General features: G+C 36.1%; 1 pseudogene across 1 annotated transcript; it reads left to right on the top strand.

The window, feature by feature from the left end:
• Positions 1-11,276: 11,276 nt before the first annotated feature.
• LOC306639132 (olfactory receptor 4C45-like) lies at positions 11,277-12,197 on the top strand (annotated as a pseudogene). Its single transcript has one exon. The product of its transcript is annotated as an olfactory receptor 4C45-like (transcript).
• The last annotated feature ends 996 nt before the right edge of the window (positions 12,198-13,193 follow it).

The following is a 13,193-nucleotide window of genomic DNA, read 5'->3' as shown; positions in this document are numbered from 1 at the left end:
TTTCTGGTGTTTTGAATGTGAATACATGCTGCATTTTGTCAAATACTTTTCTACCTCTATTGAGATAATTATGTGATTCTTGTCTTTAAGTCTCTTGATGTGATGCATTACATTTATTGATTCCCTTTGTTGAACTACCCTTGAATTCCTATGTTGAACCATCCTTGCATTCCAATTTTATCATGGTGCACTATGTTTTTTGTATGTTTTTGTGAACAGTTTGCCAGTATTTTATTAAGAATTTTTGCATCCATGTTCATAAGGGATATTGGTTTGAACTTTTCTTTCCTTCATGTGTCTTTGTCTGATTTTGGTATCAGAACTTCATAGAATGAGTTTGGAAGCATTCCCTGCTTTCTAATTCATGGAATACTTTGAGGAATAATGGTGTAAGTTTTTCTTTAAAGGTCTGATAGAACTCCTCTGAGAATTCACCTGGTCCTGGGTTCTTTCTTGATTTGTATACTTTTGATAGTCTTCAATTTCATTGCTTGAAATTGTTGTGTTTAAATTATCTATGTCCCCCTGATTCAAAGTGGATAGTCATTTGTCTCTAGAAATTTGTTGATCTCTTCAAGATTTTCTATTTTATTGGACTATAAATTTTCAAAATAGTTTCTGATTATCATCTGAATTTCACTGGTGTTTGTGGTGATAGTTTCTTTTTCATTACAGATTTTAATAAATTGAGTTTTATCTTTCTCTTGGCTAGCTTGGCTAAGGGTTTAGGATCTTGTTTATTTTTTCACAGAACAAATTTTGTTCTGTTTTGTTCTGTGACTTTTTGAATTTTCTTTGTTTGAGTGGCTGTTTAAATTTCATTGATTTCAGCTCTGATTGTAATTATTTCCTGTCTTCTACTGCTTTTGATGTTGATTCATTTTTCTTTTTGTAGTGCTTTGAGGTATAATGTTAGGTTATTTATTTGGAGACTTTTTTTTTTTTTACAGTATAGAACAATTTATTTGCAGGAATGCAAAATGATTGTTTACCATGAGCATTTTGAACATATGACATGACTCATTTTCTTGTTAAATTCACATTTACTGGGGAACTGGTATGTATAAAATCTTAATTAAGTATAAGCTCTAACCTTCATTGTGGTACCTATTGGGTATGTGATACAACTACAGTATCCATTTGGGAAAGGGGGAAAGGAATTTCTTTACTCCAAGTCACATTCAAACTATAATTTTACTTTTGACTTTAAGCTATCACCTTGGGACTTGGCCAAAAATTTTGACAGAGATTTAATAGAGGATGCTTCACTATTGAACTTCCACTCTCATCAAGGTGCTTTGGAAAATTGAAAACCTAACACAAATGATTGTACTCTCCTCTGCAAGTTATCATGACCTGCATAAGAAATGGAAAGCTGATTCACATTTTAACAGTGATTATCAGTAAGAAATGAACTAATGAAATATACTTTTTACCTAAAAAGCTAATCTACAGCCATATACTAATTTCTATGATTTATGAAAATCTTGAAAATATCCAAAAGTCAGGCTTTTCTGTACAATTGTCAGTTTTGGTCTGACTTTTTATAAAGGGACACTTCAGTATTTAGTATAAGTTTGGATACACCTTTTTTGAACATCTGATGTCTTACAAAAGTTACATCTTGCTAAACTGTTATACCTCCAAATAACTCCAATGTCTGAATAAGCAAGGCTGCTTTTTTAACCAGAAAATACAACAAGAGCAAGCCCTGTTACGATGGTCATGAGGAAGTCTCACAAGCCTCTGAAACTAAAGGCAGTAAACAATGTTACATTTGATCTATTAAAATCTTACACTTATGTCTTATATAACAAGCCTTGTTTTTAATCTACATTTTCTATGTACGTTACAGACAGCATATAGCTCAATCCTCTGCTATTGAGGTAGTTAACCAACCCTTTAAAAAAGGATCTGAAAAAAAAAAACAACCCTTTATAAAAGTTTTGAAAAGAACTGCTATCTGGAATGTCTGACAAACAGCTCTGATGATTATACCTGAGGGTACATATCTGAACACAATTCAAAGGTGATTACTACAAAAAAGATAGAGAGAATTATGATTAACCCTGGTGAGCAGAAATAAAATTAAAGGATACCAACAGTGGCATTCATCGATACAACTACAATAAAATTTAAATGCACAAATTCAAGGGAATATTTCAGAACTTCTGGGTTTAGAACTCATAAGTGAATTCAGTAAAGTAGCAGGTTACAAGATCAATGCTCATAAATCAAATGCAGTTTTATACATAAGTCATAAATCTTCAGAAAAAGAAGTTAGGAAAACTACCCCATTCACAATAGCCTCGAAAAAAATAAAATACTTGGGAATCAATCTCACAAAAGAGGTGCAAGACCTCTACAACAAGAACTACAGAACGCTAAAGAAAGAAATTAAAGAAAACCTTAGAAGATGGAAGGATCTCCCATGTTCTTAGATAGGCAGAATTAATATTGTCAAAATGGCCATAAGTTTCTTTATCCATTCATCAGTTGAAGGACATCTAGTTTGGTTCCACAATCTGGCTATGGTGAATTGAGCAGCTATGAAATTGATGTGGCTGTATCTCTGTAGTATGCTGATTTTAAGTCCTTTCAGTATAGGCCGAGGAGTGGGATAGCTGGGTCAAATGGTGGTTCCATTCCAAGCTTTCTGAGGAATCTCCATAATGCTTTCCAGAGTGGCTGCACTAATTTGCAACCCCACCAGCAATGTATGAGTATACCTATTTCCCCACATAATCCCCACATACAAATATATGCAGTTCTACACCAGATAGCCCCTATAAAGACATTAACAGGTAGGATGAGTTTCATTTTTTTCTACAGCCGATAGGCTTACAATGAGGTCTACAACTCCTAGTGGTGAATGAAGAGGATGGGGAGGGGTGTAGGCTGTAACTGTTAATGGAATAAGAAGTGAGTAAATAGAGGCACCTGATCAAAGGGAGAGTGAGAGCCAGATCAAAAGGAGTTGGTGTTTAACATGAGAAAAAGGAGAAAGAGACTCCAAGGGAATAGGTAAATAAAAGGAAAATAGAGTGAGAAAAGAAGAAAAAAATAAAACTAAAAGTTTAAGAAAAATCTATGGTTCAAAGTCATCCACCACTCAAACCTCCAAGACCTCAGTGTCTGCCACAGTTCATTCTTCAGTACCCAAAAAGGTCAGGGGGCAAAACAACAACAACAATAACAACAACAATAAAACTTCGTAAAATACAGAAATTGACATAAGAAATATAAGAAACACCTACACTTAATGTGTTTATTGTGGCAAGATTAAAGAGATGGAAATTTTTAGCATTCACTTATGGATGAATGGATGAATAAATTGTGGGAAATACATACAAATGAATATATTTAATATTATAAAAGAAGAAAATCCTGTCACACACAACTACTCAGATGAACCTTGTGTACACCATGCTAGATGAAAAACAAAACCAAAAAGAAAAAGAATCAGGGGAACAAAACCCCATTATTCCACTGATATGAGCTATCTGAAATATTCAATTCAGAAATATTGACTAGAGTGTTAGTTATCATAGGCTGGGTGAGAGGAATAGTTCAGTGTCTATTCAACCATTACTAAGTTTTAACTATACAAGATCAATAAGTTCTAGTGATTGACTGTACAACTTTGTGTCTATAGTTAATAGTACTGCATGGCATCCTGAAAATATGTTAAACTGGTGGATCTCAAGATTAAATAAAATAAGTAGTACAATAAAAAGTGAGGAATAGTGGAGAAACAAAATGCTGCATATACACAAAATGGAATAGTATTAACTCTTTAAAAATAATTATCCATGATTTATCTTTCCATAGTGTCTGTTACTGTGACCAACTGAGATCTGAAAACACTAAATGCAAACTTCAGAAACTGTTCACTAAGTTTTGAATTGCAGGGCATTCAGGGCAGTGTGATAAGTTCTGAGCCATCTTTGTCCCACCTGATGGGCGAATTCTCCACTGTGTGAGCTATGTGCCCACAGTCACCCAGTAGCCATCTCAGATGTCAGGTCGACTGTCACAGTTTCTCAGTGCCTGTGTTCAAGTGACCCTACTTCATTAATCCTGGTCCCGGGTACAAGAGCAGTGATGCTGGCAGTTCAGATCTTCCAAGGAAAAGCCACCAAGTGTTTTCTACAAGTGAAAAAATGAAAGTTCTTAACAAGAAAGAATGGAAGTCACATGCTGAGGTGGCTGAGATCCACCAAAACAGCGAATCACTGTCCATGAAATTGTGAAGAAAGCAAAAGAAACCCAGGCTAGTTTGGCCACTGCACTTCAAACCACAGCAGTTATGAGGACAGAGGGAAGAAAGTGCTGAGTGGGAGAGTTTGGAGCTGTCCAGTTTCAGGAATCCACTGGAGGTCTTGGAACACGTTCCCTGCAGGAAAAGGAAGGCCATTTTCAATTTTAGCTATTTATTTAAATTGACAGGTGAAATTGTATATGCTTATCATGTACAATAAGGAGCTTTGCAGTACATACATTGTGGGATGGTTAAAACCACCTAAGTAAGGAGGCAACCCCCACATAGTTGTCATTTCTGTGGTGAGAATTTTTAACATCCACACTTAACATTTTTCAAGAATACAACATATTGGAATTAATTACAGTCCCCAAGCTGTACAATAAATCTCCTGAATTTATTTTTCTTATCTGATTTTATCCATTCACCAGTGTCTCCCCAATACCACCATTCTACTCTCTACATTTGTGAGATCCTCCTTTTTTGTAATTACTTATTTTTTATTTTATTTGATGGAAGAGCATTTTTTTAATTTGTTCTAATTTGTTGTACATGACAGTGGAATCATTTATACATTTTAATAGGTCCTCCTTTATAGATCCTACATGTGAGATGAAGCTCTATTTGTCTTTCTGGATGTGGTTTATCTCACCTAGCAGATGTTTTCCAGGTTCATCAATGTTGCTGAAAATGACAGGGTTTTCTTTTTAAGGATGAACAGTATTCCACTGTGTATCCATTCATCAATTCATGGACATCTCTGTTGATTCCATGTCTTGGCTCTTAGGAATAGTAATGTGACAAATGTGAGAGTTTAGATGTCTCCTCAGCATATTGATTTTATGTCCTTTGGGTGTACACTTAGAAGTGGGAATCTTGATCTTGTGGTAATTCTCCTTTTATTTTGTGAGAAACCTCTGTACTAAGTTCCATAATGACTGATAATTCCCATTCCCACCAGCAGTGTGTAATTGTTCCCCTTCCCTCACATCCTCACCAATACTTGTTATCTTTTCTCTTTTTGTCCATAGGCATTCTAACTGGGGAGATGTACTCATTGTGGTCTGAATGTGCATTTTCTTGATGATTAGAGTGTCCAGAAGTTTCTGATATACCACTTGGTCAACTGTATATCTTCTTTTGAGAAAAGTTTGTTCAAGGTATTTTTTTTTTTACTTTTTCATTGGTTTATATAAGCTATTTTAATTCCTCCTACATTTTGGATAGTATCACTTTATTTAGATGTAATTGTGCAAATATTTTTCCCATTGTATAGGTTGTATCTTTTCTCTATTGATTGATTCCCTTCCTCTACAGTTTCTTCCATTAGATTTATAGTTTAAGGTCTTATATTTACATATCTAATTAATTTGGGGTTGAATTTTATATATGGTATAAAATAAGGAACACATTTTATTCTTCTGTGGGTGCATGTCTGGTTTTCTCAATATTATTTATTGATGATTGGCCTTTCCCATTGTGTATTCTTGGCATATTTTGTCAAAAGTTAGTTGAGTGCAGATGTGTGGATTTACTTCTGAGCTCCCTTTTGTGTCCCATGGGCACATGTCTGTTTTCATGCCAGTACCATGAGGTTTGGGGTTCCTATGGCTTTGTACCATGCTTTAAGCATTTGTTCAAGATGCTTTTGGTTCTTCATAGCCTGCTGTGATTCCATATAAATTTTAGGATAGTGTTCTAGATATGTGAAAAAATGTTACTGATATTTTAAGAGGGTTGCATTGAATTTGTAGTTTTCTTTGGATAGTATAGACCTGTAACAATATTGATTCTTCTCATACATGTACACGGGATGTATTTCTACTTATTTGTGTCTTCTTCATGTTCTTTCATCAGTGCTTTACAGTTTTCATTGTACAAATCTTTCACCTCCTTAGATAAATTTTCCCCTAGGCATTTCATCTCCTTCATGGCTATTGTGACTTGATGTGTCTTTTTAATTTATTTTTCAGATAGTTTGATATTACTGTACAGAAACATTACTGATACCTATATGTTGATTTTATGTCCTCCAGTGTTCCTATTTATGTGGTCCTTTAGGGTTTTCCATATACAAGATCAATACATTTGCCAACAGTGACAGTTTGACATCCTCTTTTCCAGGCTGGATGCCTTGATTCCTTCATTTATTTACTTGACTACTTCCTATGAATATGATTTCCAGTATTGTGTTGGAAAGAATTGGTGTAAGTGGTCTCCTTTGTCTTTTTCAGTATATCAAAGTTAAAACTTTTCACTGTTGAGTATGACATTAGGTGTGGGTTTGGTATATTGTCACTGAGGTACATTCCTTCTATATCAAATTTGCTGAAAGTTTTCATCATGAAAGGAACCTAAATTTTATCAAATTCTTCTTTTTCTGCATGGAAAAAAGATCTATATTTTTTCCTTTATTATATTAAAGTGGTGTGTATCGTTTATTGACTTGTGTAACATTACACAATTAAACCCATGTGGTCATGATGAATAATTTTTAATGTGTTGTTAGTCTTACATTGGTAGCACGTACTTGAGTATTTTATACCTATGTTCATCAAAAATATCTACTACTATTTTTTGGTGGTATACTTGTCTGATTTTGGTATTAGACCCATAGGGCCTGAAAAAGTGAATTTTGAAATTTTTTGTTAATTTTTTTGTAAGTGTTTGAGAAGAACTGGTATTACTGGTATTAGTTCTTCTTTGAATGTTTGATAAACTTGAGACATGAAGTTATTTGATTTAGGAATGTCTCTTCTTTCACAGGAAATTTTTATGACTAATTAAATCTCAAAACCAAGTCAAATTCTGCCAGAAGCTCCAACACAGATAAACTTTGAAGGCAAGTCACTGCATTAAAGAACACATACACAAAAGTTATGGGGGGTTGCTCAATAGCAGAATACTTACTAATAAGCCCAGGGCACCAGGTTTGATCCCTAGCAATACACAAAAACACAGACACACAGACACATGCACACACGGACATACATAATGCTGTTCCACCTAGAGGAAGCAGATAGAATAGTCAAATCCATATGGGCACAAAGCAATACAATGGTCCCCAGAGACTTAGGGAAAGAAGAATATAAAAGTAACTATTTCAATGGAGTTGTATTCAGTCATAAAGAAAAATTATATTATTTGCAGGAAGTTGGGTGAACCTTGAGAACATTCTGTTAAGCAAGATAAGCTAAATTGAGAAAGTCAAGGATAACATGTATCCTCTCACATGTGGAAGCTAGAGAGGGGAAAGTAAAATAAAGGAAAAGAGATCTCATGAAAACTGAAGAGCTGTAGAGCCATAGAGTAGAGAAAAGGGACCAGGGGAGGAAGGAAGGGAGGAAAGGGGAAATGCTGGGTAACGACATTGGCTAACTTATATTATTATATCACCTGCATATACAAATATGTAACAAGGAATCTCACCATTATGCAGAACCATAAAAAGGAGTCCCTTTGAGAATGTGAAAATTTCTATAGATTTGTGGTGAAGATGGTGGTACAACAATGTGAATGTCCTTAATGTCACCGAACTTTACACTTAAAATGGTTAAATTAGCATTTTATGGGGGTGTGTATGTGTGTGTACTTGGGATAGAACTCAGGTGTGTTTTATCACTGAGACTTTTCCTCAGTATTTTTTAATTCTTATTTTGTAACGGGGTCTTACTAGGTGGGTCAGGCTGGACTGGAACTTGAAGATTCATCTATCTTAGCCTCCAGAACCTCTGGGAAGATACATTCACAAACATGCCCAGCTAAAATCACAATTTAAACAAATGGGAAGGAGGACTGTAAGTGTGATTGGGGCACACAAAGGCAGTAAACTGACAACTACTGAGACCAGAGCTGACATCCCTGCTTTCCTTTTCTGTCCTAGACTTCAGGAGTGCTTCAGTTTGTTTTAAAGGTCAGTTGCAAAGAAAGGTGTTTCCAGGTGAGGTGACAGCCATTCTTCATCACCTCAGAAGATGTAGGAAATGAGATAGTGGTGCGGTCTCCTTCCAGGGTGCTCTGTGTGTCCCTATCCACAGTGCTTGGGTGACTGTGATGTTCTCAATAGCTACTGTGGGAAGCATGGTGTCCAAGTCTACCTATCAGTATTCTCTCTCTGTGGACTGGAAGGAAAAGAGGCAGGCCCCTGAAGTAACCATGAAAATGTGTCATCTAGGTAATCTCCTTGAAAGAAGTTAATATTCACATGACTTTTAAATTATGTGATTTTGATAGCTGGGAATTCTGTCATCTAATTCTCTTTAGTTAGTCACTAAGAATGCACAATCTCCAACATACACAGACACAATCTTGGTCACTGGCAGTTCCATTCTTCAGAGCAACCATACCATTGACACCAGTCATGTTTCAGAGAAAAATCCATACTCTGGCCTCTGATCTAGGCCTAAAACCAACCCATATCCTAAGCCATGGTCAACAAGACCGCAATTAACAAAGAAACCCTACAAAATGTTTTCAAAATTGTATTTCTCAAGTTTTATCCTAACCTATAGCCTGGACATACCTTAAGTCTTGACTTAAGTGTATTTCTAAAACTAGCCACTAATGATGTTTGTGGGCACCAAGAGGGAGTAAGCAAAGGGTTTTACTATTGGCTTAGAAAAGATTTCAGCAGAGTCAATTAAGATCCTCTGGGTACTGGGAAGTTCAGAGCATTTCCAAAGCATGCAGTCTATGAAAGTCAATTTAAACATTTCTCTAGAGTCCATGAGGGGAGAATTATAAAGAAGCATCTGTGAGAAAATGACTGCAGCAGAGCAATGACTGATGAAATGGAGATTTGTTTGTGAGATCCTAATCATGAACTGAATTTGTTTCTAGAGTAATGGAGTTGAAAGGACAACTTGAATTAGGATAAAGGAAGGCCCTCTCCACATCACTCCTAGGCTCTTAGGAAGCAAAAGTTTGGCCTAATTTATTGAGAAAACAATGTCCAACAAAGTGAATTCACTTATATGATTTGTTATTGAATATAATAAGTTTTCCTGATTTGGATAATTAGGCTGTGTTCCCTTTGTTTTTAATTCACATTGAATATAGTTCAAAAATGTCTGAAAATATTTTTTCTGAAGAATTACACATAGAAGATTCATTTATGTTTTCATAGGACACCGAGAAAATGAGTAGGAATGAAGAACTAGAGCTACCAATGCATACAAAGTGGAACAGTTCATTTTTCTGAGAACATTCAGATCTACAATGGAACCAAATGAACTAAAATGTCCACACTGGAGCACAGTCTACCATTCCAGGGTTCCACTAGTCAGCTGGTGGAGTCTGTTGCAAGTTGTGTTGCATATCCCCACAGGGAGAGAAAGAAGTGACAGCACCATCTCCAGACAGAACATTCCACAGTAAGCAGACCCAGGTCAGTGAAAGTTAAATCTTTTCTTCAGAGTTTTAAGCAGATCAGCTTGATTTAGCAGGTTTACTTTCTCTGAAGTTATTTGTATAGTTAATACAGAACTGGAAACTTAGTATTTTCCTATGAGAATGAATTTGGACAGAAAAACACAAAAATATCACTAGAAAACACTATCTGCATTTTTGCAAAAGTGATCCAGCTAAAAATGACTAGAGTCACTTTTAAAACACGAAGGCTAACATTTATGTTTCACTAAATTCACTGAATCTGGATGGTTATGCTTGCAATGGGTTGAAATTTTTCCCCTTTTTATTTCTTCCATGTTGCCACTTCAAAATTAGAATTTGTGAATTAGATCTTTTTGAATAATAAGTAATAACTGTAGTTATCATCTGTATGAGCCAAGAATAAAAGGGAAGTGACTCAGGGACTCAGCTTTCCTGAAAACCAGAGATATTATTTTCCTCAATTTTATTTAAGCTGAGATGTCATGACGCTGACTTCTATGTCCAGCATGTTTTCTTGTTTTAACTATGTGATTATGGGTTTAAGTCAGGGATTTGGGGCAAAGGGGGAAAAGAGGTAAAGAAAGAATAAAATAGCTCATGTTCTTTAGTGACAACATGGATTGACCCTTGCAAATGCATGCCTACATCAGTTTATTTTTAAAAAAAAAAAATTTTTTTGTTTACAGTGAATATTTTTACCAAATAGCCATGAGAAATGCAAGTTCATCTTATCTCAATGATCTTATAATAAAATGAAAATATTATTATCTTATGTCACCCTAACATTTTCTTATCAATGGGAAATTAAGGATGACCTATGTCTCATGTAATTCCATTTGTAAAATATGACTGGGAAAATTTATTAAACCCAGAGAATAATGCTCTCGGTGATAAAAATTCAGCTGAAAGGGGCATTTATTTATGAAATACTTGGAAATTGGTACCATTTACATATCTGAAACCAGAGAAGTGTATAGAAGGAACATGAAAGAAAGAGTGTTATGGAGACAGACACATAAGAACTTTTGAATGAGTCATGCTCACTGAGCTGTGATACAGATCATTCGTTTGTATTTGAAAAAAAAAAAATGGAAGGAAATACTTCATCTCAGCTCTACCCCTACGTGCATTTGTGATGGAGAGGAAACTCCATCACACAGCTGGTTTAGATTCAAAGAGATCTGACACCTTGGTATCACATATAGTTGGCTTTTCTTGTGTTCACATGTCTATAAATATTCACAACAACAGACAAACATAATTTTGAAATAATTGTTATTGAAGATATTTGTCCTCAACAAAAGAATGAAACAAAGTCATCTTTGATATTTGTTTTAGAGAAAGAAAAAAGTTCATGAGTCACCATTCCTAACACCTTACTTTCTTGAGGTACCTCTAATGTATTGTCACTATGTTATTAAAATGAACTGGATGAAATCTGACATCCTTCTGCTCTTTGTAAAAGACCTGAAGTGAACAAAGTCTAAATCCATCAATTGCAGAGAACGATTCTAACAGGCAATGGAGTACTTTAACAAGGATTTTGAAATATCAGCACTTTGAAATACTGTGATTTTTTTCAAATGAAACATATGCCCCAAATACAAGCCAAATTGGGAGGAAAATGAGCAATGTAACAGAATTCATGCTGCTGGGTCTCACTCAAAATCCAGACCTGCAGAAACTCTTATTTACTGTGCTTTTGGTGACCTATGTGATCATACTGGTAGGTAATATGATCATTTCCATCACCATCTTCATCAGTCCAGCCCTGGGCTCTCCCATATACTTCTTTCTCTCCTGTTTGTCCATTATAGACGGTTTCTACTCTTCCTCCATAGCACCCAAAATGATCTTTGACTTGATCTCTGAAAAGAACACCATATCCTTCAGTGGCTGCATGACTCAGCTTTTTGCTGAACATTTCTTCTATGCAGCTGAGATCATCTTGCTAATGGCCATGGCCTATCATCACTACGTGGCCATCTGAAAGCCCTTGCACTACATGACCATCATGAGGTGGCAGGTGTGTGGTTTCCTGGTGGGAGCAGCTGGGGCCTTGGGGTTTATTCATGGGGCCATATAGATTTTGTTTATGGCCCAGTTACCATTCTGTGGCCCCAATGTCATCGACCACTTCATGTGTGATTTAATTCCTCTTCTGGAGCTGCCCTGCATGGACACCCACACTTTGGGGCCCCTGATTGCTGCCAACAGTGGGTCACCATGTTTGATCATCTTCTCCATGCTGGTGGCTTCCTATGTGGTCATCCTGTGCTCCCTGAGGACTCACAACTCTGAAGGGTGCCAAAAAGCCCTGTCTACCTGTGCCTCTCATGTCACGGTGGTTGTCCTGTTCTTCATACCTTGCTCATACTTGTACCTCAGACCTGTGGTCTCCCTCCCCAATGACAAATCTGTGACAGTGTTTTGTACCATAGTGACACCTATGTTAAACCCGTTGATCTACACCTTCAGAAATGAAGATGTGAAAAAGTTTATGAAGAAGCTCTGGAGTCAAATGCTGAAAGCAGATCACAAATAAACCCTGTGGCCAGTATGTTCAGGCAAGAACACTGAGTGATGGTCTATAAAGCTCTGTTCTCCTTGACTGGTTAAAATTAGTAAGGTCAATTATTCCATCTGCATCAAAATTTTAATTGGCATACAATTGTACATATTCATGGGGTACAGTGTGATAATTCAGTACATGTAGGGTAGATGAAATAATTGAATCAGGATATTTAGAATTTCCATCTCCTTAAACTTTATTAGTTCTTCATTCTTGGAATATTTAAACTCTCTTTTCTAATTATGTATAAAATATACAAAATATATACTACAATCACCCTCCTGGGCTGTAGAACATTAAAAATGATTCTTTCCATTAACTTTTAATAATTTTTTTCCATCTGTGATACCAAAATACCTCACAAGAACTTTGAGATTTAAAAGTTGATTTGAGCTCATGTTACTTTTCTGGGCCCAACAGGTGGTAGGACATCCTCATGGAAGGCTTGGTGGAGGAACACTGACCCAAATATGCTAGCTAGGAAGAAGAGAGAGAAAAGGTAAGAAGAGGCCACAGAGAAGATCCATCCTTCCAGGGCTTGCCTGGGTGACCCACCTCCTCCAGCATCACCCCACTACCTACACTTACCCCTTAGTCCATCCATTTGAACTATGAGGAACTGACTAGGCTACAGTCTCATAATCATTTCACCTCTGAATATTGCTGCTTTGACAAGGAGCCTTTGAAGGACAACTCATATCTAAACCATAAGAAAGTTCATTTTGGTTCTCATTATCCAACCTTCTTTGTTCCTCCTCCTCTTCCACATACTTCCTAGACTCTCTTGAACATTGTTGTACTCACAACTTCTTTGAGATCAGCTTTTTTAGCTTCCACAGTGGTGAGACATACAGTGTCTTTTTTATTTCCCTTATATCACATGTAGACTTCTATTCATTTTTCTACAAATAAGAGAATTTCATTCTCTTTGTGGCTGAATAATATTTCAGTATATACACGCACTATTGC

Source organism: Sciurus vulgaris (assembly GCF_902686455.1).
Source record: "Sciurus vulgaris genome assembly, chromosome: 11".
Classification (NCBI taxonomy): Eukaryota; Metazoa; Chordata; class Mammalia; order Rodentia; family Sciuridae; genus Sciurus; species Sciurus vulgaris.
Note: the sequence above shows the minus strand (reverse complement) of the source record. Positions and strands in the feature narration are given on the sequence as shown.